Here is a 24,724-nt window from a genome sequence, read left to right as displayed (position 1 = left end):
GGGGGATAGACTAGATGGCCCTTGAGGTCCCTTCCAACTCTACAATTCTATGACTCTATGAAACTCTGTATTCCTGTACAACATACATCACTATATATATATATATATATATATATATATATATATATATATATGCAGGGGTATGCATATTCCTAAACATTTTGTGAATCTAACATGAGAAGAAACTAAAAATTTTAAGATTTTTAGTTTCTTCTCTAGCACGGTGAATCGTCAGTTCTGTTGCTGTCCCTGATGGCGGCCTCATTTCCTGTCATGGTGTTTCCTGAGTCTCAGACGGAAGCCAGCGTTTAATGTGTGAAGTAGGAGTTGGAATCTAGGATGGTGATTGGTCAGTTTCATTGTTACCACCCTCGATGGCGGCTTCATTTCCTTTCCCAGTGATTTTCTTGAGTCAAAATGAAAGTAACCCTAAACAAAACACTGTATAGCTCTACCTCTACATACTTAGGGATGGATAGATACCTCCTATCCACACACATCTACCTACCTACCTACCTATATCTAAAACCACAATACTAATAATATTAAATAACAACCACGTCAGGACTGGATACAACCAATTTTTTTTTTTTAAAAAAAAGAACAATCACAGTTGGAGTAAAATTTCATTCAAAGGAAAGGCCTGGCAAAATCAAAACATCTTCACTACAGGTGGTGACCAAGTTGCGCAGGCATTCCAATCCTGGCTGCTGCGCATGTCAGTGGAGAACAAATAAGCACACCCTGCCCCATTACTTTACGCCACTCCCCCATAACAATCCCCACCACCCATTCTGCCTTCTTCTGGGTCCAAAAGGACCCACACGTCAACTGGACATGCCCCAAATGTTTGCCACCTGTACTTATGTGGGGGGAAAGGCCAACAGTGAGGGGACAAAGCAGGCCTCTTTGTAAGGAGGGAGTTCCATAATCCGGGTGCCACATCCAAGAAAGCCCTGCTTTGTGTCCCAGAAAATCCAGAGAATCCTAATGGAAATAGGGACAGAAATTGCAGGTGGATGCTTATTCATTCTATGTCCAGTACAGAAATCAATCCAGTGAATACAATCACAATTCACTGTTGTTGATGCTTTGTGTTGAAACAAAAGGAGCAAAGTAACATCATGGCAACACAATTTACATAACCTATGTTCCATGTGGGGAAAGGCTGTCCATCAGAGATATCCTGGCCCCAAACCCTGACCAGTATATGCAAGCTGTTCCGTAGTAGAAACAAATAAATGAGAAAAGAACATGCCACCTGAAACTCACTCCTGTCTATGCCATTTGCTCCTGTAAGAACCTAGTTCCCCTTGTTTCCAAATTTCATTTCCTACGAAGCAGACACGGAGCTGTAACTGAAAGCGCTCCCCATACCGTCCCCATAAGGCACACCTTCCCCCTTAGAGGAGTACCATGACACCACTGCTGATCATGGGTCCATCTAGCCCAGTGATAGCAACAATGGCTGGCAGCAGCTCTCCAGTTTCAGACAGGAGTCTTTCTCCTTCCTGGGGATCAATCCTGTAGCCCTTCTGCTTGCACAGCCCTGCACAGAACTGCTCAAGGTCTTTCCCAGGCCATAGGTTATTTCTTTCCTCACAAACCAGTGGGAACTGTTCACACAGCTGCTTTATTTGAGACATAGATTTGCAGCTACAAATATATGATTTTTTACTTTGGGAATAAAAGAAAGAAATGGGATTTTGTTTTTTAAGCAGTCACTGCACCTTCTTCCCCCCAATTTTTGCCTCACTCTGCAGAGCAATGTCCAAAGAAGTGAAATGTCTTAAGGTACATCTCACATGTTTCTTCTTTCATCGTTCCAAATCCCTTTAATATTCAGTCCCAAAGATGCACAGGAAATCACCTCCTCTTGGGAAGCGACAGGCGTGTCGACAATGGAAGCCTCTGTGCCCTCTTTCCAACTGGCTTTTCATGTGCCATGGCATTGTGAGCAGCAGCTAAATTATTCCTGTGGCTTCAGAGAAGGTGAAAGCTTTATGCTAAATGGGGGAAAGGAAGAGCCTGGAAATGGAGGTTGGTTGACCCACAAAGAGAAGGTTGAGAAGGGGAATGTAATTTGCGCGTGGTATCAGTCAATGACCTCTGACAAACAAACTCTTCTAGAAGCGAAAACACATTTTGAAAAGATTCTCCACAGTCATTTGCCTAGGAAGTAGATTCTCAGCATGAATTCTGTGTAGGAGCATAGGAAGCTGTGAAAAAGGAAGATGGTCTTTAATCATTTACATGGGAAGCTGCTTTATAGAAAGTCACACCATGGATCCATGTAACTCAGTACTGTCTACACTGACTGGCAGCTGCTCTCCGGGATTTTTGGTCTACCCAACATGACAATTACAGGAAGCTGCCTTATACAGTCATACCTCATGTTACGTCCGCTTCATGTTACATCCTTTCAGGATATGTCCTGCAGTGACCCAGAAGTACCAGAAAGGGTCCTGTTCGCAACCAGAGGTACCACTGTACTGAGCTCAGACCATTGATCCACCTAGCTCAGGGCTGGCCCACCTAGCTCAGAAATTTCTCCTCCAACTGGCAATAACTGTGGGATAGTGGTTAAGAGCGGTAGTCTCGTAATCTGGGGAACCGGGTTTGCGTCTCCGCTCCTCCACATGCAGCTGCTGGGTGACCTTGGGCCAGTCACACTTCTTTGAAGTCTCTCAGCCCCACTCACCTCACAGAGGGTTTGTTGTGGGGGAGGAAGGGAAAGGAGATTGTTAGCCGCTTTGAGACTCCTTAGGGGAGTGATAAAGCGGGATATCAAATCCAAATCCAAGGTTTCAGGCAGCGGGATCTCCCAGTCCGACCTTTAGATGCCGGGCACTTTGGACCTTTTGCATACCACTGAGTCACAGTCCTTTCCCAATCACAATCTTGCAGAACAAGCAAAAACAAAAAAACCACATGTCCAAACATGAAGGTTGCCCTGGCATAGGTTTGCATCCTCTGTGGATCCAGGCATTTGCTGTTTAAACAGTACAATTGGCTCTGATTCCTGGGGCCAGAAAAACTGGCCACGCAAGCCATTCGGAGTGGCAGTGTCTGACTGGGAGCTATTGGTGCCATGCGCTGTTCAAAAGCTGTGCCCTGAGATCAGATACCAATGCCAACATATAGTAGGCCTAGCAGGTAAATGATTTAAACATGAAAACAATTACAGCCATATTTGCAGATAACAGCAACAAATCAAAAGATTGTTTAATGCTGTATTGTATTTTTAATATTCGGTTGGGAGCTGCCCAGAGTGGCTGGGGAAACCCAGCCAGATGGGCAGGGTATATTATTATTATTATTATTATTATTATTATTATTATTATTATTGAATTGTCAAACCTAACTTAAAGGCACACCATGTGTTAAAGACTACTATAAGGAACTCAAGATGACTTGACTTCAAAAAGATGTAATTCCACAGCTGAGAAGAAGTAAGAAGCCTTCTCTATCACAGAACTTCTAGAACAGGCTTCCTCAACCTCGGCCCTCCAGATGTTTTGAGACTACAATTCCCATCATCCCTGACCACAGGTCCTGCTAGCTAGGGATCATGGGAGTTGTAGGCCAAAAACATCTGGAGGGCTGAGGTTGAGGAAGCCTGTTCTAGAAGCTATTTGTAAGGATAAACAGTGCTTTACATAATAAATGCACCTAAAAGCATGATTAAAGCAGTCTGATCGGAAATTTTAGGCCCACCTGTCACTATTCTAATTTGCAGCAATGCTTCCATTTTGTATAATCTTGACATATCTCCAGTGGTGAGAGCTCCAGGTAGAACAAAAGGTTTGCTATGCTAATAGCACAGAGCAATTTGTAGCCTTCTGGATATAGTTGGACTACAACTCCCATCATCCCTAGCAACTGGCTGTGCTGCCTGGAGCTGATAAGCTCCATCAAGATCTGTGGGGCTGCAGGTCTCCTATATTGTAGAAATAAGCAGTTGTGGGGTGGGGGTGACAAGAACCAGACAATAGCACAGTGGATGTTCTCCTAAATAATGACTCCACTGCAGCCAAGGGTCACAACCTTACAGAACTCACTGTTGAATCCCAGGCCCAGAAATGGGATAGCTCTGGCTTCCTCAATCTTGGCCCTCCAGATGTTTTTGGCCTACACCTCCCATGACCCCTAGCTAGCAGGACCAGTGGTCAGGGATGATGGGAATTGTAGTCTCAAAACATCTGGAGGGCCAAGGCTGAGGAAGCCTGGGATAGCTACTACAACCCATCTATAGCCAGGGTCAGCTCATTAGACCCAATGCATTAGGCAGTAAAGGGGGCAGGATCCCAGGTGCTCGAGGCCAATTCATCCCCTTTTCCATGCAGGTGGATGAAACAAAAGTATCTCCCTTTTGCTTTGGAAGCCAAAACACAACTGCCTCCAAACTCGGGCCGGGGTGAGGTGGGGATTAATTTTTGCTTAGGGCAAGCAAAATGTCTGCAGCAAGTGTCCCAGAGTTCATACAAGCCCAACAAGCTCCAAGCCCTGGAATTTTAAAACCTGCAGTCAACATGAGCTGGCGAACTTTACAGCTTGACAGCTGCAGAAATTCAACCAGGACAGGTTTACGTTTAATTACTTTCTGCCCTCTGTCACAGGCTGCTGACCTGCATTTAGAAACCCGGACGTCTTAGCCCAGTGAAAAATGAGAACAGCTTCTCCCCTTTGCTCCTTCACAAAATGTCAGGGGAAGAAAAGACTGATGGATAGTTCAACCTGCCTGCCAAAGACACAACTTCACTCGGCAACCTTTACCTGGTCAGGGTTTCAATTTAGACAGTCCCCTTAACATTACCCTGAGGAAATGGATGGGTTACACCAACAACAACAACAACCATCTTCTTTGCCATACGAAAGATGGCAAGTGCCACGTAATGACCTAGACCAGGATTAGCCAAGTGGAAACTTATTCTTCCCTTTAAGTCTCACCACCTCTTCTTGACTGGCTTTGGTACATTCTCACACATCTCTTCAGTCCCTCTGTTCATCAATCAGCAACCTCCTTGGAGCTAATTCTCATACCTGAGCTCTCCTTCTCTCGCATCTCTTAAACACCAGACTCTTGCTCTTGAAGACGTGCGAGTGGCCTTCTCTTTGTCCTGCCACGCAGTAAGTCAGACCTTTAGGCCCTCTAGTCAGTGTTGACTAGCAGTGGCTCTCCAGAGTTTCAGAGAGGTCTTTTACATTCATGTATTAGACTGGGGCGGGACACGGGTGGCCTAGGACTTGCCGATCAGAAGGTCAGCGGTTTGAATCCCTGCAACGGGGTGAGCTCCCCTTGCTCGGTCCCTGCTCCTGCCAACCTAGCAGTTCGAAAGCACGTCAAAGTGCAAGTAGATAAATAGGTACCACTCCGGCGGGAAGGTAAACGGCGTTTCCGTGCGCTGCTCTGGTTCGCCAGAAGCGGCTTAGTTATGCTGGCCACATGACCCAGAAGCTGTACGCCGGCTCCTTCGACCAATAAAGCGAGATGAGCACCACAACCCCAGAGTCGGCCACAACTGGACCTAGTGGTCAGGGGTCCCTTTACCTTTTATTAGACTGGGAGCAACACAGAGGGGAAAATTGGTGGTTTTACACAGTCACAAAGGTAAAGATAGTTGGAGGGTTGCTGAGAAGGGTAAAGTGGCAGCTTCAAACCAGGTGTGAGTACAGTCAGAAGGGAGCTTGGAAAAGCTCAGCTGTGTTAGCTTTTGTATTGTACCCATCTGTGCTATTTCTTCTTGTTAGAGTTGGCTTAAAAAACCCCTAACCTCTCAGCATTCATCCATCCCTGCTTTACTCTAACTTCTCTTCTTTAAAACCTCCACATTGTTCTTCTCAGTGTCTCTCCAATGCTACTTTGCTCAAAATTATTCCATTGTTTTAAATCACAATTTTTCCCTTTGGTGGAAAAACTGTCACACTTTCCCCCCACCAAGGCTGTCCCTTCCGCCCAAAAGTCGTTTACTGCAGACATACGTTTCCCTCCTGCTTCTACCTGTTCCCTCCTCCTTTCTCTTTAGACCTTGGGAAACAGACATTGAAAAGAGGATGATGACACAGTAGTGCAGATATAGTGCAGAGAGAGAGAAAATAGTCTCTTCAACAACAGATTCCAGGACATGCTGGCAAATTCCAACACACAAAACCCAAGCACCACTCAGTCACAGAAGAGGGAAAGAGAGGGAGGGGAGAGCAAGGGGGGGGGAGAGAGAGAGAGCTCTTCATTTGTCTCTCTCCTCCCCACCTCCTCTTCCATCCACTATTGCTGCCTTGTGAGCACCATCCATCATGCACAAATATTCTAGCATCACTCATTTCTCCCTCACTCTGTCAATTGGTCTCCTTGTCTCTCTCTCCCCTCCCTCTAGCCTGACACAAGCAGTATTCATCACAAGCCTAGAAATGTACAGTGTTTAGGTCTGACAGCCAATTAAATATATTTTAGCTGATTAATTATCTGTCTTCCAGCTGATCAAATCCATTTGCATATTCCCAAAAGCTTAAAGTGCTTCTTAAATATGCTATGTTTGTTTTTCCTGGTTAACGCAGGAGCGCAACAACCAACATCACAAAAGAGGAACCATCTCTGTAGTTGCCTTGCCATGTAAGACGGCCTGCCACTTCTTGTCTTGTTACTGTACTATTTTACAGTACAGGGTCCTTCCAGACCAGCCTTTGCCAACCTGGGATCCTCCAGACATTTAGGTCCCTTCAGCCCAGCAAGCCTGGACGTGAGTGGGTGTCCAAAATATAAGGAGGGCACCAAGTGGGCAAAGGCTGCTCCAGGCAGTGATTCAGTCAGCTGCTCTCCTTTCTGTTGACATATGTAATAAAACATCTGTAGCCATGGTCCTCTTATTTATTTATTCATCGCCTTCCACATATGTCCCAAGGCAATGTAATAAAAACCACCACAAAACAGCACAGAATGCATCTGGACAGGGCTGTTGTTCCGCAGAGCAGGGGCAGCCACACTAAAAGCCCTGCTCCAAGTTGCTGCAGAGTGGGCTCCTGAGATCTTTGGAACTCAAAGGAGAAACTCTCCTGCAGCGTGCAAGGATCTATTGAGTATATAAGGGATAAGGTTTCTCGCTTACACTACTATCCAAACCCTATTGTTCAAGACCATGGCGAATAATTCCTCTCCCCTGTTCCTTATTATAGAAGCACACCAGAGCCAAAATAGGCTAATAAATAGTACCTTTAACTTGCAAACTGAAATTGCCAATCATGGATCAGCTGAAGTTTCAGTTAATTGCTTGGGGAAAGCCTCCAGGCCAGCCTGCAACATCCAAAGTGACTTTCTCAAGACTTCCAGATAAAGAGTCTGGTATGTCTGAATTGCACCCAGTCCAGAGCAAGGGCCTCCAGCCTATCCTTCATCATCAGCCATCTTCTCATTCTGTCTGAAAGTGGCCAAGTTTGTGATACCAGCAGTAGCAGTAAGTTGGGTTTGATGCAAGATCTCACCTTCTTTGCATTATGGGACCAGTGCTGCAAGTGTCAACACCCCCAAATAGTTGAAGGGGTGCTTCCTTCCACACAGACGGACAGCGAAGGCCCTCTTAGCAGCACCTCTGCCCTGTGAAGCTCAGGAGACTGTGGTGCGTGACAGACCCTATGGAGGCCACCCTACACACACACACACTCACCCCAGTCTGCAGAATGCCTTCCCCTCCAAAGGGTGTGAGGCTCAGCCATCCTAAATCTTCCACCAATGAGTCAAGGTGGGGAGCCTTTGAGGTGGAAGGAAATGCCCCTCCCCATCTGTAGAGCTGTTACTACGTCAGATAAGTGTTTAAATATGTTGCTTTGATGCATTATATTCATTCTGTATGGAGCCCACCATTGGACCATAAAGTGGACAGGTTAGAAAAACTCAATTAAAAACACACCAACCTGGCGCCCTCAAGATGTTGCAGGACTACAACTTCCATCAGTCCCCAGAAGCACAGGCAATGTGGTGAACTGCAGTCCAAAATGTCTGAAGGGCACCAGGTTGGGGAAAGTTGGTCAATGCAAATTAAGAAGTGCATGGTGAGGGGACTGAGAGAAGATAAATAAGGTGGCAAATACAAGTACTGTATTCTTAGGCTTTAAATGCTGACTTTTGCTTTCTCCTAATTGTATTCTCGGGTTTCCTAAAGCACAATTGATACGTTAAGGACCGTACACACGTTCAGGCACACACTGTCTAGGGCTGCCCTACGTCTGAAAAATTCCAGACATGTACGGAAATTGGATGCCTAAAATGGAAACTGGGGTAATATTTGAATTTTAATAGATGTCTGGAATTTCCCACACATATGGCAACCCAGGTTTTCCTTAGGTTTTCTGGGTTTGTGTGTGTGTGTGTGTGTGTGCCACTGAGACTTTCTGTCCCGCTTCAGTCACGTCAGCTTCCCTTTTGGCCCCGTCCTCCCCCTCCTGGAGCATCTGCTTGGCCCACCGCTTTGGCCCTGCCCTTTGGAGGGAAGAGAGAGAGGGGGGACGCATGCAGACATGGGCAAAGTGAAGCGCTTGGCGGGGAGGGCATGCACCAGGCATTGGGCGCCTCCCTTCCTCTGGCGCCCCTCTCTCTCTCTCTGGCTCCCAGGGTGGGCGGCAAGGGGATGGTCTCCCCTCCTTGAGGGCCTCTTCGGTCCTTCCCCCCCCCCCCGGAGTCTCCAGGTCTCCTCCCCACCTTCACACCCCCTGGCGGCCTCTGGGGTTGCTGCTCCAGTGCAGCCTTTGCGCTCCGTCCCTTGCGAGTGGGGCGGGGGCTCCGCTGAGACCGGGGCTGTATTCTGCTGCCATTCTGGGCCGCCTCATAGAAGCAGCAGGAGGGAGTCACCACCTTCTCACCCGCAGCTTCTTCCTCCCTGCCCAGCAGCTCTCAGTCCTGCTCCCCTGCGCACTGGCCCCTCTCCAGGGATTCTGAACATGGTGGTGTGGCTTCTAGACCTTCTCAACAACTTTGGGGGTGTCAGGAATGTTACTTTTTGAAATGTGACAAGTCTACATACCATCAAACAGTCCTCCCCAAACCAGAAGCCATCACCCTTTTACCTCCTTTCCATCGGTACAAATAAATCAGATGAGCAGAACTTTCAATGCACCCAGACCTCCAAGTCCTCGTCAAAGCGGCCAGTTGTGGAGGAAGAGGAGACCATAAGGACAGGTTGCAGCATTTGGGACTTCTTATGTTTAGTGAAAAGAACAGTCCTTAAATTGACTTTAAATAGTCAATGGACTACGCAGAGATGGTGAAGTTGACAGCAAAACTAAGAGATCAAAAAGATGAGAACTTTGTTGGAAAGTGGAGGTTTTCTTCAGACTATTTGAGAAAAAACTACTGTCAAATGAAATCGCATACAGGAAGGAGGTAACAGGCAGGAAGGAGAATAAATAAATGACTATAATATAAGTTATAATACAATAGAAAATAAATGGTAGTTATAGCAGCTGATAAAGGAATACAACAGGAACATCACAGATGTAACGATGGGAAGTCAAAATGTAAGAAATTATTATACTGAAAGTGAATTGAATAATGTCAAATTTTGTATAAAAAACTAAAATAAATTATTTTAAAATAAATAATAAAATTCATTTTAAAAAATCTTAATAGGTGTGAATAGCAGTCTGAGGGTCTCACGGAATGGTTTCAGTTCTGAGAAGAAAACAGCTCACAGAGGAAGAGAGTCAAAGCAAGGGCTCAGTGCCAGTTATGGCAGCAACTTGAGGTTCTTGCCTTGTCATAATGCAGCAGTTTCTGGGATCTGAACTCAGAGAGTCAGGGATGCTTCCTGAATGAACAAACAGTCCTCCTGCCAAGATGTGCCAAGATGCCAGTCCAGAAGCTGAACACGCTTGCACTGACAATCAGCCTGAGCAAGGCAACCTGCAGCAAAGAGGGTCTGGGGTGGTAGTCAGAGAGACAGAGAGAGGTGGAAAAGGCCAGGGGGCTTCCTCAGCCCATCAGACTGAGCCACTCTGCTCAGCAGCACCGCACAAGACCCACCAAGGCTTGATCCGGCAGCCGTGCTTGGTGCTCTTCTGGGTGTTTGCCAACCTCCTGCTTTTGAAATCCCAGGCAGGCAGCAAAAACAGGATCATTAAACTGAGAATTGCCAGGAGAAGGGCATCCTCAGGGCCCGGCAAAGTCAGGCCCACCAGCTGGTTTCACAATCTGCAGAGGGTGGGAGGAGGCCACTGAAGACTTTCCCACGGGACAAGGGGTGTGGCATCTGAGCAAGCTTAGGATCCCCTCGTCCTCTCTGCCATCTTCATGCCAGTGCCTAAGCGGCATTTCACAGCTTGCAGTATTTGCCAAATAAATAAATAATTCACATGCTCCTAAACTATGAAGGATTACGCTAATTAGAATAAACTGGGAAGACATGAGAGAAAGAGGAATGGGCTGGTGATATTTTGTCAGCTTAACACCAAACTAATTTATGCTTTAGGGGAAATATTTGAGATTTCTAATTAAAAATCTCTACAAAGCCTGTTTTGGAGAGGGGGTCTCTCATCACTTACATTCAAGGACATTAAAAGCTGCTGCTGCCGTTTCCTTGCCTTCTTCGCCAAGCCTTTCATCACCAAGTTCTCTCTTTGATTTTTTTCTTCTTCAAAAGGAAGAGCTGAATAACTCTGGATACCAAACACTGGCGGAGGAAGGGGGTGTGGCAGCGCCCCCCCCCCGGGATGCTCACTCCGGCTCTCCCCTCCGCCATCCCGGGTGCACAGCATATACGCCCCTCCAGGTGCCAGACCAGCTAGCTCCGCCTCCGATACCAAAGAAGCTTGATTCATATGCATCTACTGACTATTTCATTTTCCCCACATTTTAAGCTTTAAGATCCCAGGTGCTGAACAGAAACCAAGCACAACGACTTCTGAACAGCTTTCCTGATTCTCTGGCTAGTGTCTATACACAATGCTACAAATATGAATTTATTCTGCTTAAGACTGCGGCAAAATCTCCTTTCTGATGTCCCATTCATAAACAAAAAACCCATTTTGTATTTTTTGGGTGGTGAGGAAGAGGAATCAATTTCATTTTTGAATAGTCTCCAGCAGTAGTTGCACTCTGAGTAATCCCACTGAAATAAAGGGGCTTAAGTCCATCATTTACAATAAGCTTCCTCAGAACCGTAATCTACTTTAATTTCACCCTTATAATTCAAACAAGCGATGGTCTCCCCAAGTTCAGAGCATCACTGAGCGCTGTGGAAGCCCAAAGTCTGGGAACCCAGAGCACAGGCAAAGGACAATCGTACTTTCCAATTGCATCTGAACAGGGCCATAATTTGGATCTGCCTTCCCCAACCTGGTGCCCTGCAGATCTTATTGAGGAAACATTAGGAAGAACTTCCTGACAGTAAGAGCTGTTTGACAGTGGAATTTGCTGCCAAGGAGTGTGGTGGAGTCTCCTACTTTGGAGGTCTTTAAGCAGAGGCTTGACAACCATATGTCAGGAGTGCTCTGATGGTGTTTCCTGCTTGGCAGGGGGTTGGACTCGATGGCCCTTGTGGTCTCTTCCAACTCTATGATTCTATGATTCTAGGTGAACGTTTCTATCTTCCCTGAACAATAGCCATGCTAGCTGATGAGAGTGGTAATCCAAAACATCTGGAAGACACCAGGTTGTGGAATGCTAGCTTAGATTTTAAGTTTGTTTGTTTTTTAAATGGCTTATCCCCATTAATCCTTGGGAATTTCAGTATATTAGAAACCAACTGTTCCACTTTCAGCCAAAGAGCCAAATGACACCCCCCAGCTGCCTTGAGGTCTTTCGCCTGGCAACAATGAAGCCCGAGGTCTTTCCTATCCATCGCCCTCCTTGATTAAGAGATGGGGCCTGAACTAGACACAAAGTCTCTCCACCACCCACACAAATATGGAAATGGTTCAACTACGACTTGGTAGCTGTCCTACACCTTACACTAGAGTTGCCTAATGTTTGGCCCTCCAGATCAGGGGTGGACCTTGGCAATATGGCACCCTGCAAAAAACCAAAATTTAATGACCCACTCCCCACCAGCCTCCCTGCCTCCTTCCTAAAGCTGGGTAAGAGAGGCACTGGGCAAGCACTAAGTAGGGCTTGGGAAGGAGGCAGGAGGACTCTAGGAACCTGTCAAAGCCTCATGGTTCCTTCCCAGAAGAAGGCAAGGTACCCTCCCCCTTGGGGCTACGCCCAGTGTAAGGAAACCAGCCATGCTGTCCTAAATCCAACATCATCTGGGTGGACACAGGTTACCCAACCCTGCCATAGTCACTTCAGAATTTAAAACTTGTTTTCCAAAGTGGCCAGGCCCTTATGGTTGTGGAGATGCACTCTGAAGGAGATAGACAAGGCCTACTGAAATTTTGTACTGCAGGCTGGGGACTTCGTAAGATCCTCAATAGTTAGAGATGAGGCTTTGGTGACTTGTTCAGTTCCTTGACCCCATTCCGCTAGCAAAAACAGAACTTATGCAAAATAGAAACAGACACGCATGAGAAAGGGAGAGAGAGATTGTCATAGAATATGGTTTGCCAAAAAATAAGAAGTGGAATGCAGTGGTACCTCAGGTTACATACGCTTCAGGTTACATACACTTCAGGTTACAGACTCCGCTACCCCAGAAATAGTCCCTCGGGTTAAGAACTTTGCTTCAGGTTGAGAACAGAAATTGTGCTCCGAGCGTGGCAGCAGCAGCAGCAGGAGGCCCCATTAGCTAAAGTGGTGCTTCAGGTTAAGAACAGTTTCAGGTTAAGAACGGACCTCCCGAACGAATTAAGTACTTAACCCGAGGTACCACTGTACACAAAGTCCTGTTTATGATTTTCCTTTCGTTTTTTATTTCCGCCACTGATGCCTATCCCTGACCTAGAGACAGAATTCCCAGTTAAAACAGTCAGCCGGCTGCCAAGAAAGGTATAAACATTTTGCTCCCTTTCCAAGCCTTTGCTAAAAGTGCTTTTTTAAATCACCCAAGCAGATGGCATACATGCCTTTTTCACTGACAGTGAAACATATGGTGCCTTATAAAAGGTGCTTTAGGAAGAAACCACAATCACCTAAAAAGATTAAGATGCCACAAACTCCTTTCATTTTAGCTATCAGATTACATTTATTTATGAGACTATAAAATGAAGACAAATCCAGGTATGTTCCAAGCTTGTTTTCCCTGCTCTGGAGAATAGGGCCCAAACCGATGGATTCAAGTTACAAGAAAGGAGATTCTGACTAAACATCAGGAAGAACTTTCAGACAGTAAGGACTGTTCATCATTCAGGAGGTTGTGGACTCTCCTCTCTTGGAAGTTTTAAAGTAGAGGCTGGCTGGCCGTCTGTCATGGATGCTTTAGCTGAGATTCCTGCATTGCAAACATGTCCAACGCGGCGACTGCGATCAACCGGTCGATCGCAGGATGCATTTTGGTTGACCACACAACCAAGGCCGCCCTCGCCCATGGCATAGCTATCAACATTTTCCTTTTTTTAAGGGAAATTCCCTTATTCTGAATAGGATTCTTTGCAAGAAAAGGGAAAAGTTGACAGCTATGGCCCATGGTCACTGGGGCCCCTCATCGCGTATTCGGCCGCAGCCAGAGCCCCTCCGCAGGCGGCATGGCTGGTCAAGGCTCCACTTAGCCGGGCTGCAGCAAGCGCTCTGGCTGGTGCCGCCATAAGCCCCCCCCCCCCCCCCGTAAAGGGGAAATTGGGCATTTTGGCATGTGTTGGCTTCCCGCGTGCGCCAAGGGCCCTGGGAGGGGGCTGATGTGGGGGTAATAATTTGTTATTATTTTTATCGTCATCATCATAATTTATTATTTATACCCCGCCCATCTGGCTGGGTTTCCCCAGCCAGATCTAATATGTTTAAGTTGAAGAATGACAACGGGAGAGTGTGGCTGATCCCTGCCAGTTTTTGATAGTGGATAGTAGATCACAGCCTACTTGAAGTTGGACATGCCTGGACCAGATGATTCCTGATCCCTTCCAACTCCGCGGTTCTGTGATTCTATCATTCTAAAACAAAATTACCAGCCCCCTTGTCTTACTATACACTACAGGAAGAAGGTAATTTTCTTCAGCAGCACTGAATACATAATCAGTTTTATTATTATAGCCTATTAGGATTACAGGAGATGTTCCTTGAAATCATTTCACAGGGTGGGGAGTGAAGGAATATCACATAGAGACTGTTCCATTTTGCCTCATACAAATGACTTCACTTGCTGCAGATCTAAACACTCCATCATTTTGTGGGGCAGGGGGAGGAAATGTTTCCACAATGACAAGACCTGTTTATTCTCTGCCATCCTTTGGCAGAACATAAACATAACCAATGCTGTCAAAAATGGACCAAAGTACATGTAAATCACAGCTATATGTGCCAAGAAGCAAATTTGTTTTTGCAGACTGGGAATGGGACCTAAATTTACCACTAGCCAGAAAAAAGTGTGTAGAGAGAGAGAGAGAAATGGGGGTGTCCAAATGCCAGCGTAAGGGCTCAGTTTGGCTCCTGGGTGCTCCTTGTCTTTCCCACCCACCAACGGAGCCCTGGATTCAGAGAATCCTCCATATATTTTTTATAAACCTCAGTAGCATTTTCTGTGAGGCATGGATTATCATCAGACAACATGGCACCTTAGTACCGATTCTGTGGCCTCTGTGACCTCGAGGCACAAATTGCAACTGGTGACCATTAAATCATTCTGTTCCTTTCTCAAAGGGGAGGTGATTCAATGGGCAAAGGTTGGGAGGTGAGTCAAAGTCCCCCCAAATAGGTGCTGCTATTGGCCCCTGCCCTGGTGCTTTGGGCTCCTCCATTCCAGAGAAACTGGCATGGTGCTGGGAGGCCAGAAAGCATCTAAATCAGTGGCTCCCAAACTTTTTCAGGGCACTGCCCCCTTAGTTCCATGAACTCATCCTCAGTGCCCCCTACCCTATGCAAAGACATTATTCAGAATAGCAGTTTGCACACAACACTCAGGTAAATGACAACACAATAAAATTCAAATCAGTAACAATTAATTTCAAACTCAAAATCTGTTAGATAGTGGGTAGACATAGCAGACAACACAGCAATTTCTCCAAAGCAGCTCTTTATTTGTAAGCTGGAACAGAACTAAACAGCAAACAGCTCAGCCGGCCTGTTTTTATAGGCGGCCGGCTGTCAACATTGTAGCAACAACAACCCAGGGTTTCCCGCCTAAAATAACTGACGTGGACCTGAGTGAAAACTGCATACACGATACTCCTGGTGGCCAGGGTGAGAACTTCAATACATAACAAAATCCAATTAAAGCTATTTAGTTTAATTCAAAAACACTGATGAACTGTGGACATAGTGTATATTGATTTCAGTAAGGCTTTTGACAAAGTCCCCATGATATTCTCATGAGGAAGCTGTTAATCAGATTCAAGATGACCTTAAAAAATTGGAGAACTGAGCCAAAACTAACAAAATGAATTCCATTGGTGCAAATGTCAGGTTCTACACTTAGGCAGGAAGAACCAGCTGCATAAATATAAGATGGGGGACACCTGACTTGCCAGTAGTACATGTGAAAAGGACATAGGAGTCTTGGTGGACCACAAGCTTAACATGAGTCCACAGTGTGATGCAGCAGCAAACAAGCAAATGCTATTCTAGGCTGCATCCACATTTTAGTGTCCAGGTCAAAGGAAGTAATAGTCCCACTCTATTCCGCCTTGGTCAGACCACATCTGGAATCCTGAGTCCTTTTCTGGGAACCACAATTTAAGGAGGATATTGACAAGCTGGAACGTATGCAGAGGAGGGAGACCAAGATGATCAAGGGTCTGGAAACTAAGCCTTCTGAGGAGCACTTGAAGGAACGGGGTATGTTTAGCCTGGAAAAAAGGAGACTGAGAGGAGCTACAATACCCATCTTCAGATATCTGAAGGGCTGCCACATGGAAGCGGGAACAAGCTTGTCTTCTCCTGCTCTTGGGGGGGGGGGGGTAGGACCCAAAACAATGGCTTCAAGTTACAAAAAGGGAAATTCTGACTAAACATTTGGAAGAACTTTCTGGCAGTAAGAGCTGTTCAATAGTGGAACAGTTTCCCTCAGGAGATGGCGGACTCTCCTTCTGTGAATGGTCATCTGTCAGAGATGCTTTAGCTGAGATTCCTTCAATGCAGGGGGTTGGACTAGATGTCCCTTGGGGTCCCTTCCAATGCTACAATTCTATGATTCTATAAAATACGTTGTTTTCAACATGAAGTTCCTGAATCAATGTAATAATTTAGAATGGGTGTTTTATTAACAAGCAAACACACACACACACACACACACACACACACACATAACATCCACCAACTGAACTGAACCATCTCTGAACAAGCAAATCGACAGGCTTGCTCTTAAGATCCTATTCATCTTAAAGAGACCACATATGTCATCATCATAGTATGAGTCTGTATGTAAAGGTGGCTGCACAACAGGAGGGACTTTTGTTGCCCCAGAGGGCAAGATTTGAACCAACGTGGTTATCACAAGGTAGCTGCATTTTGGCATTGTTTCAATCACCTCTAACTTTTCTAGACTGCTTTGGTCTGATCCTGCAGGGCTCCTTTTCCATTCCTACCAGAGACCCCCTTGGCTGTGACTCTGGGAAGACCTGCTCCCTGCCTTGCAGGCCTTTCCCCCCTGGCCTGGGGAGGATGGGGCCCTGACTGACTCCAGCTGCAAAAGCTGAGGCTGCTGAGCAGAACCTTGGGTTGTCTAGGGGTTTCTTCCTGGGGAGGCCATGTTGCTGCTGTTTTTGATATTAATTTTTTGTATCTTTATTTTAGATCTTATTATGATTTATGCAGAAATTGTTCAATTTGGTTGTGTACTTTTTGATTTTTTATTCATTGTTTGCAGTTGTGTATTTTTTAATGTTGTAAGCCCCCTTGAGCATAGTTTGAACTATGAAAAGCTGGCATACAAATAAAATTATGTGAGCATTGCTACGCTGGTTCTCTCTTTTCCAAGTCTCTTCTCCTTCCACCTTCTGGTTTTAGGTGGCTGAGCTTGCAGTCAAGGGCCAGTTTGAGTTCTTTCTGTGCAACGCCCAGGCTGTTTTAGAAGAGGCATCACAGTTCAATCCCTGGCACCTACAAATAAATAGGGGGGGGGGAGAAATCTTCAGATGGGGGGACTGTGACAGACACCCCCCTCCAGCCTGTGGGACTATGAAGAGCCACTGTCTGTGCAGACAGAGCTGAACTAGATGGACCCGACCATCCAACAAAGCAGGAGGCAAGAGTCATTTGTTCACAGAGAAGACCAAAAGGATGTGCTAAAATGTATCCAGAAAGAAAAAGGAGCACATTGCCACTGTTCTCAAACCTTTATCATGTGAGATATAAATAAAACAGAAGAGAAACACTGCCTTTGCACGAAACACATCTGATTTCATCAGTGCCAAATTTGCCAGACAGTTCAGCCACATCATAAGCATGCTAATTCCAAGTCCTTGCGAATCCCGGACAGCTCTCAAATCAGCTAAGCCGCCTTATCGCAGTTGCACAGGGGGACCAGTATGCACCAGATTTTAATTGCATTGTGCGGTGGACGAAAAAGGATTGTCAAGATTACTGGGCACTTTGTATACAGAACACTCTGAACATTTGCCCATTTGAACTGGCAGCCTGGAGACAAGGCCCTTCTGGGACAATTCACATTATAAGATGAATGTGACACAATTCACGACTCAAGGGGCAGGGTGGGTGGTTATGATGCCCACCCTCCCTCCCCAGATTCATTTTTAAAAGATACTGTTGTATATGCAGGTGGGTGGGAGTTCGAAAAACCCAACAGCTGCAATAACTGCGCATGTCAGTTTTTAAAGACAGGCCAAAGAAACAAGGTAGAATATGGGCAACTACTGACAGATGGGACCAGATCTGACTCCCTAAGAAGGTGGGAGCCCTGAAGCTGGATCAGGCCAGTGGCTCATGTAGCTCAGCCGCCTGTTCCCAGAGTGGCCAACCAGAAGCCTCTGGGATGCTCACAAGCAGGACCCGGGCACCAGTGCCCTCTCCTCACCTGGCATTCAAAGGCATATGGCCACTGTTACCGGAGGCATCACAACCACCTTCACCAGCAACCATTTCCAACTATACCCTCCATGAATTTGCTAAATTTTCTTTTACAGTAAAAGCATCCCAGTTGGGGGCTATCACTACACCTTGTGGTAGCAAATTCCAGAGTTTAACTCTGCAATGTGTGAAGAAGCCTTTTCGCTTGTTTGTCCTGAGTCTTCCAATGTTCAGCTGCATTGGATGCCCCCAAGTTCCATTCCTGTGAGGAAGAAGAAAACACTCTCTTCACTTTCTCCATGTGTTTTACACACCTCTAGCACATCCCCTCTGACTCACCATTTCTCTCTACAAGTGTTTCTCCAACTTGGGTCCCTTGCTATTGTTGGACTATAACTCCCATTATCCCTGACCACTGGCCCTGCTATCTAGCAGTGATGGAAGTTGTAGTCCAGCAACAGCAGAGGACCCAAGTTGGAGAAACACTGCGTGACTTAAAAGACCCAAATGTTGTGTGTAAACTTTCCTTATGCTGTACGGGATTAACGGAACCAGGAATATAGGAGATGCTGCAGGAACAGGTGACAAGAAGAACAGTTTAGAAGGTGTCCACCTAAAGGAAGGGAGACTGAGCTGTGCTACAACTCCCACCAGGCCTAGCTAGCATTGCCAATGGAGTGGATTTATGGGAATTGTACTTCAGCAGCATCTGGAGAACCACAACTTCACTACACCTCATCAAAAGCAATGTTTCTCGTTCCAACTATTGCTGTTTAGCCCTGATATATTTGCCTACAACAGTAACACAATACCACTAAGAATCTAAGACTGTCTCTGCTGGATCACAGAGGCTTACCAAATTTTTGTGAATTTTTGGGTGCTGTGAACAAAACTATTACCCAGCTGTGGACTCTGCAGGGTCCTTTTCCTTATAGACCAACATGTTTACCCTTGTGTGTATTTTCACAACAGTTTAAAATTGCACAAAAGATTGATTCACCACTGCTGTGTCTGAAAGAGATGGCCAGTTTTATCGCAGGCCCATCAGGTCACAATCCACGCAAGGACATCCCTGCATGATGATAATTAAATCAATAATTTAGCCTCTTATTTCTCAAGGCAGTGTGATAAATGAGTTTGTAGCTACAGCCACAGATGGAATATTAATTAATGCAATGCCTTCAGGGTAAGTGTGCTTTTGTGTCATACAAGACACTTTATGAACTATTCTCATCTCAGGTATTGCACACATACACAAGACACCCAAAAGAAAATTGGGAGGGAACCATAAGACACCATGGTAGCTCTCACCTCTTGAGGCAATGAGTGTGAAAAAGATAAATATGAGTAAACATTGGGCCACCTATGAACAAATAGTGAAGGAGATGGATAACTAATGGAAATTAAAACCAAACGAGGAAGTTAAAGTTTTTGTGAATGATTGGTTGCATTATCGTCAAATTAACAAAATGTTAAAAGATGATAAAAAGAAAAGTGGATTTGGATATACAAAATCGAAATTCAAATTAGAATTGTTAAATAACAAAGTTAAAATATTATCCAAAATGTATAAATTGTTACCTGAATGGCATTTGAAAGATGAAGAAGTTAAATCAGTCATGATACACTGGGCTAAAGATTTTGGTCATAATATACAATTAGAAGATTGGGAAAAATTATGGAAAGAGGGGATACTTTTCACTGCCTGCAGTGTTGTAAAGGAAAATGAAAATGATGTACAGATGGTATATAACACCAGTGAAATTAGCTAAAATGTACAAAACAAATAACAAATGCTATAAGGAAAAAGAAGGTACTTTTTACCATATGTGGTGGGAATGTAAGAAAGTAAAGGACTTCTGGGAAATGATTTATAATGAGATTTTTAAACTGTTGAAAAATACATTTGCAAAAAACCCAGAAGCCCTTTTACTTGGTATAGTAGGTGCAGAGATATACAAGCATTATATATAAAAAAATTGTTTTTATATGTGACAACTGTAGCAAGAATACTATTAGCCCAGCGATGGAAGCAAGAAGAACTACCAACAAAAGAAGAGTGGCAGATGAAACTGATGGATTATGCCGAGTTGGTGAAATTAACTAGGAAAATTCGGAACCAGCAAGACCAGACTTTCCTGAAAGATTAGAAGAAATTTATGATATATTTGAAAGACAATTGTAATCAATTGACATCACTTGTAGGGTTGCAAGAAGTTTTGTAAGGAGAACTATATTAATTATTGTGAGAAAGGACTAAGAAGGAGTTTACTGAGGATTTGGATTTTATAGCAATAACTATTAAAATAAAATGCAAAATCAGAAAGAAAGCTAGGAAACCATTAGTCGAGGTTGATGGAAGTCCTAGGCTGTGATAGCCAAAGGTTTGTTATACTGTATAAGATAGGATGTTATGTTTGGAAAACATGTGTAAAAAACCAATAAAAAATATTTTAAAAAGAAAAAATTGGGAAGGAACAATGCAGATTGCAGAACAATTCTAGCAACATTTGACAGGAGGAGGTGGGAGAAGAAAATAGAGGAGCAAAAACTACTCAGAAACGGCTCACTGCTAGCTTGCCAGTGCTGAAAATTGTTCCTTGAATTTTCGGTAACGGCTTATAAAAAAGGGCAGATCCACACTTAAAGCACATACAAAACCCATTTAAAGCACAGGACTTCCCACCAAGAATTGTGGGAACTGTAGTTTGTTAAGGGTGCTAAGGATTGCAGAGAGGAAACTACACTTCCTGTGTAGCCCTCCCCAAAACCTGAAGGGATCCTGGTTGGGCAAGGCTGGTATAGAAGATGGGAGACTAGAAGAAGCAATTTTAATTCACCCCTCCAGATGATTCCCCCACTTTGGATGAAGAAGTGAGCAGGCAGGAGTCATCCTGTGTCCCCAAAACATTGGGAGAAATGCAGTGCAGAAACACAGCACCACAATCTGCTCTGGCTTCATTTCACATGAACCTAACAGTCAGCATCAGAAGCTGTTCCTGAGGGTCACTCCTGGACAAATCACCAGCCCTGCTTTGACATTTCAGCAGAGTGAGGGGGGGGAAATGAAAAATAAAGTCCCATATTTAAATGCAGCGTATAATAGATGAGCTTTTGCTTCCCCAGACCATTTGAGATTAAAAATCCATGACATTAAGAACTTTAACTGCAGGTGGTTGGGAGGAAATTATTTTTATTCAGCTCTCTGCAAAAAAAAAAAAAAAAGGCTTATCGTCTGAGGATGAGGATTTATGGAAGAACTGGTCCCTAGTGATATCAAGCAAACAGAGCACTGGCAGATACTAAATCCTGCTGTATAAATAATCTGCCTAAACCCGAGTCTCTGAAATCCAACAGTGGAGGAACAATGTCTCCATCCCTGGTGCTCTATATGAAATAGTTTGATGAAGGACAGAGTCACGTGAGACACACACAAAGGAAGGGGGACTCTGGCAAGTGGGGAGGGAGGACACAAAGCCTGCAGAATCCTGGTCTGTCCAGGCACACAGAGAGAGAGTTGCACACTTGTAGCCAATATAGCAAACTGCCACAACCAGAAGATACTGGACATTTGCTCATGGGCAGACTGAGGCATTTTGCTGCCTGTCGCAAAGGACAAGATGGTGACCCCACTCCACATCCAGAAACTGACTTGGCTGGCAGCTGAATGTGACTTCTACGCTGGCAATGGCTGGCACAGCACCTCCCCCACCATAGCAGAGCAGACACGTCTAGGAGCAGCCAGGCTTCGGGGTTTCAGGAAGAGAGCCAAGAGGTTGCTGCCACACCCTGGCCTCTGCCGCCTGAAGCAGCTGTCTCACTCGGCCTAATGGGACAGACCACTACTCTCAGCTGATGAGAACATAAAAACCTGGTCTGCGCTGCACTCAGACTCTGCTACAGCCGTAATACAGTTGCACACTCCCTCCCTCTCCCTCCCTCCCTCCCTCTCCCCGCCCCAAGCTGGGCCAAGAGTTTCTTGGACACAATGACACTCACAGAGTGTTCACACGGTCCAATTCTTCACAAACTATTTACCATCTAAAGCGCTCCATACTTCAGTCCGAAATATCTCAGGAAACCTCCCTCCTCACCTCCCAGCATTATTGTTTATTTGTAAAACTAGTTATATACCACTATTCATTTTTTAAAACTGAGCAGAGGTTGACAACAATTGTACATAAAATGATACCAGCCCCAGATTTAGGGTGGTGAGGTCAGCTCCCCCGCACAGGGTGCCAAGGCGACGGGGCAGAAAATGGAGAGGATCCATTTGGGGGCGCCAAATTTTGGCCTTGCTCAGGGTGCCATATTACCAAAGTCTGCCCTGACCATACAATAAAAACCATATTAAAAAGATAAAATCAGAAATCAGCCCACTATTGTGGAAAGATGTATTCTTAATTGCTCGCATAAGCCTAATGGAACAGAAAAGTTTTCAACAGGCATTTAGAAATTGGCACAGGTCTTGCTGATCTCTCTTGTCAAGAGTATCGCCAACCTGGGGAACAATCAATGACATTCCTGCAGCAGATCTCAGGGACGGAGCTGCAATTCAAGAGTTCAGGAGGTCCCTGAGGCACCCTGGACCTATGTTGCTCTGGACTTTGTAAATTAATACAAGGACCTAGAACCTGGCACACTGTCACCTTAATTTTCCTGCACCGCCACGGTCACTTTCCTGCCACACCCTTGCAGGTCCGGCAGTTGTCCTCAAAGGCACCACCTGTCACCTCGTGCCTACAAGGACCAACCCAGCTCCCCAGGGCTTGTGATTGTGCTCACAGGCCAGGTTCCAGGTGTTGCTACTATTACTGTATTATAAAAATCCCTTAACCACCTGGGAAGAGTTTACTTGTGAGAAAGCCTTCCACTTGACCCCTTTGATCTGCAGGTCTCTTTCAGGTGCCACATAATACTCATTCTGCACTTGTAAAAGGAGAAGATATTTTAACATGGGGCACCTACACTTGGGAACTCCCTGCCTGTTGACATCAGGCAGGGGCATTCACTGTACTCTTTACAGCCTAAGCAAAAAACATTTTTGTTTAGACATGTAGAATGTTGCCATGTGTTTTAAATGGCTTTTAGCTCATCAATTTTATTTATTTTCTGAATGTTTTAAATAGCTGTTTTTAACGGCTTTTATTGATAATTTTAGCGTTTTGTTCTTTTTGTAAACTGCTTTGTGTTGGTTTGTTTTTACAAACAAGCAGTATATCTATTTTATGAACTAAAATTAAAAAATGCGAGCTGTAAGGCTGGAGCTCCCAGAGTGAGCTGGTCTCCCTCTGAGGGGATCCTGCCATACTGAGCTCAGAAGCAGCAGCAGCAGGAAAAAGCTCTCCTCACTTTAATGGGAGTAACACCTCATTCACTCAGGTCCATTTACTTCTATGCAAACTAAATGCACACAGCCTCGTCTTCTGCGCCAAAATGCAGCTCAAGCAAGGCTATCCTTTCCCAGGGGTCCATTAATCTTAATAGCTTTTTTGGGTTGAAATCATTACTTCTAATTAGATCAACTGTTAGCGGATGGTTCCAGTTATACCAAACAGGGGACAACTGAGATACATGGTTCCAAGAGAGATTCTGTACTGAGAAAGATTTACTGTAATCCCAGAGCTAAAAACCACCTCCGTGCAAGCATATATAAAAGAAGGGCATTCAGGGAAGTCACTGGACATCACTTGAATTTCATTTCATTTTTTTTAATGTCTTCCAACAGACAGAGAGAGAGAGAGAGAGTAGTTTCAGCTATACCAAGCTTGTTATAATAAATAATAATAATAATAATAATAATAATAATAATAATAATAATAATAATACAGATTTAAAATAAAATCTACAAGGCCCAGGACCTCAGGATCTTAAGGTCTCCCCATTCTAGCCTCTCCCCATTCTAGCTCTTGGAGAAATATGTACATTTGTATTTTGATACAGGTCATGTGCTGCATTTCTTTGTTTTAAGATAACCAAACACCCTGAGACAGGATTGAGATTTTAGCTGTGAAATATTTCAAGCACCGAAATAAAATAAATGCATTAATTACTTAGCTTTGCTTTATTGACCCATCTATAAATCTTTTCTGTGACTGGAGAATTTACAATCAGCAATGTTAACAGAATCCCTTTGCTTTCTATTTGCCATCCAATATACCACAGTTCTGTTCCCTTGGACCCTAATACATCAAGTTGTTCTACATCATTAAATCCATGTCCCTAAGTGGACCGTCATGAAGTAGCAGAGGGGAAATAGTCTTAAACCTGCCCCATCTTATTGCCCCATTTATTATTGGTTGTTAGCCACTCTGAGCCCAGTCTTGGCTGGGGAGGGCGGGATATAAATAAATTATTATTTTTATTTTTATTATTATCTATACTCAAAACCTGTTTTCCCTTAAAGGTAGGATATAAGTCAATTTGGTACCTAGTCCACACTTCTTCAAATTTTGTAATGCCGTTCTTCAACAACAAAAAGTATATGTGTGAAAATAGCTTGCAAATGTGCATATTAGGCAAAATTGTGATAATATATGAAATGTGGATGAAGAAGTGTTCAAGCTGGAAAATGCGGAATCAGAATTCCGATTCTTCCATGCCTCTTACCAGTGACACAATACTTTTAAATGTGTGTGCATGTGTTTAGCTTTTTGTTTTTCAAAGAAGTGGCCGAGGCATAAGAAA

The 24,724-nt window shown here is 44.7% G+C and overlaps 1 protein-coding gene across 5 annotated transcripts in view; it reads right to left on the bottom strand.

Annotated features, from left to right (window-relative positions):
* The window catches only part of APBA2 (amyloid beta precursor protein binding family A member 2), a 103,783-nt gene that overhangs the window by 68,029 nt on the left and 11,030 nt on the right, over positions 1-24,724 (bottom strand). The window contains exon 2 of one of the 5 annotated variants that reach the window (XM_083475706.1): positions 9,740-9,905. The exons of the other annotated variants lie outside the window; for them this stretch is intronic. The gene's annotated coding sequence lies outside the window, so the exon portion shown is untranslated. The remainder of the gene's footprint in view (positions 1-9,739; positions 9,906-24,724) is intronic. 5 annotated transcript variants of the gene reach the window in all.

The sequence above is a fragment of the Podarcis liolepis genome, assembly GCF_965112155.1.
Source record: "Podarcis liolepis genome assembly, chromosome: 14".
Taxonomy (NCBI): Eukaryota; Metazoa; Chordata; class Lepidosauria; order Squamata; family Lacertidae; genus Podarcis; species Podarcis liolepis.
This window is presented reverse-complemented; position numbering and strand designations above follow the sequence as displayed.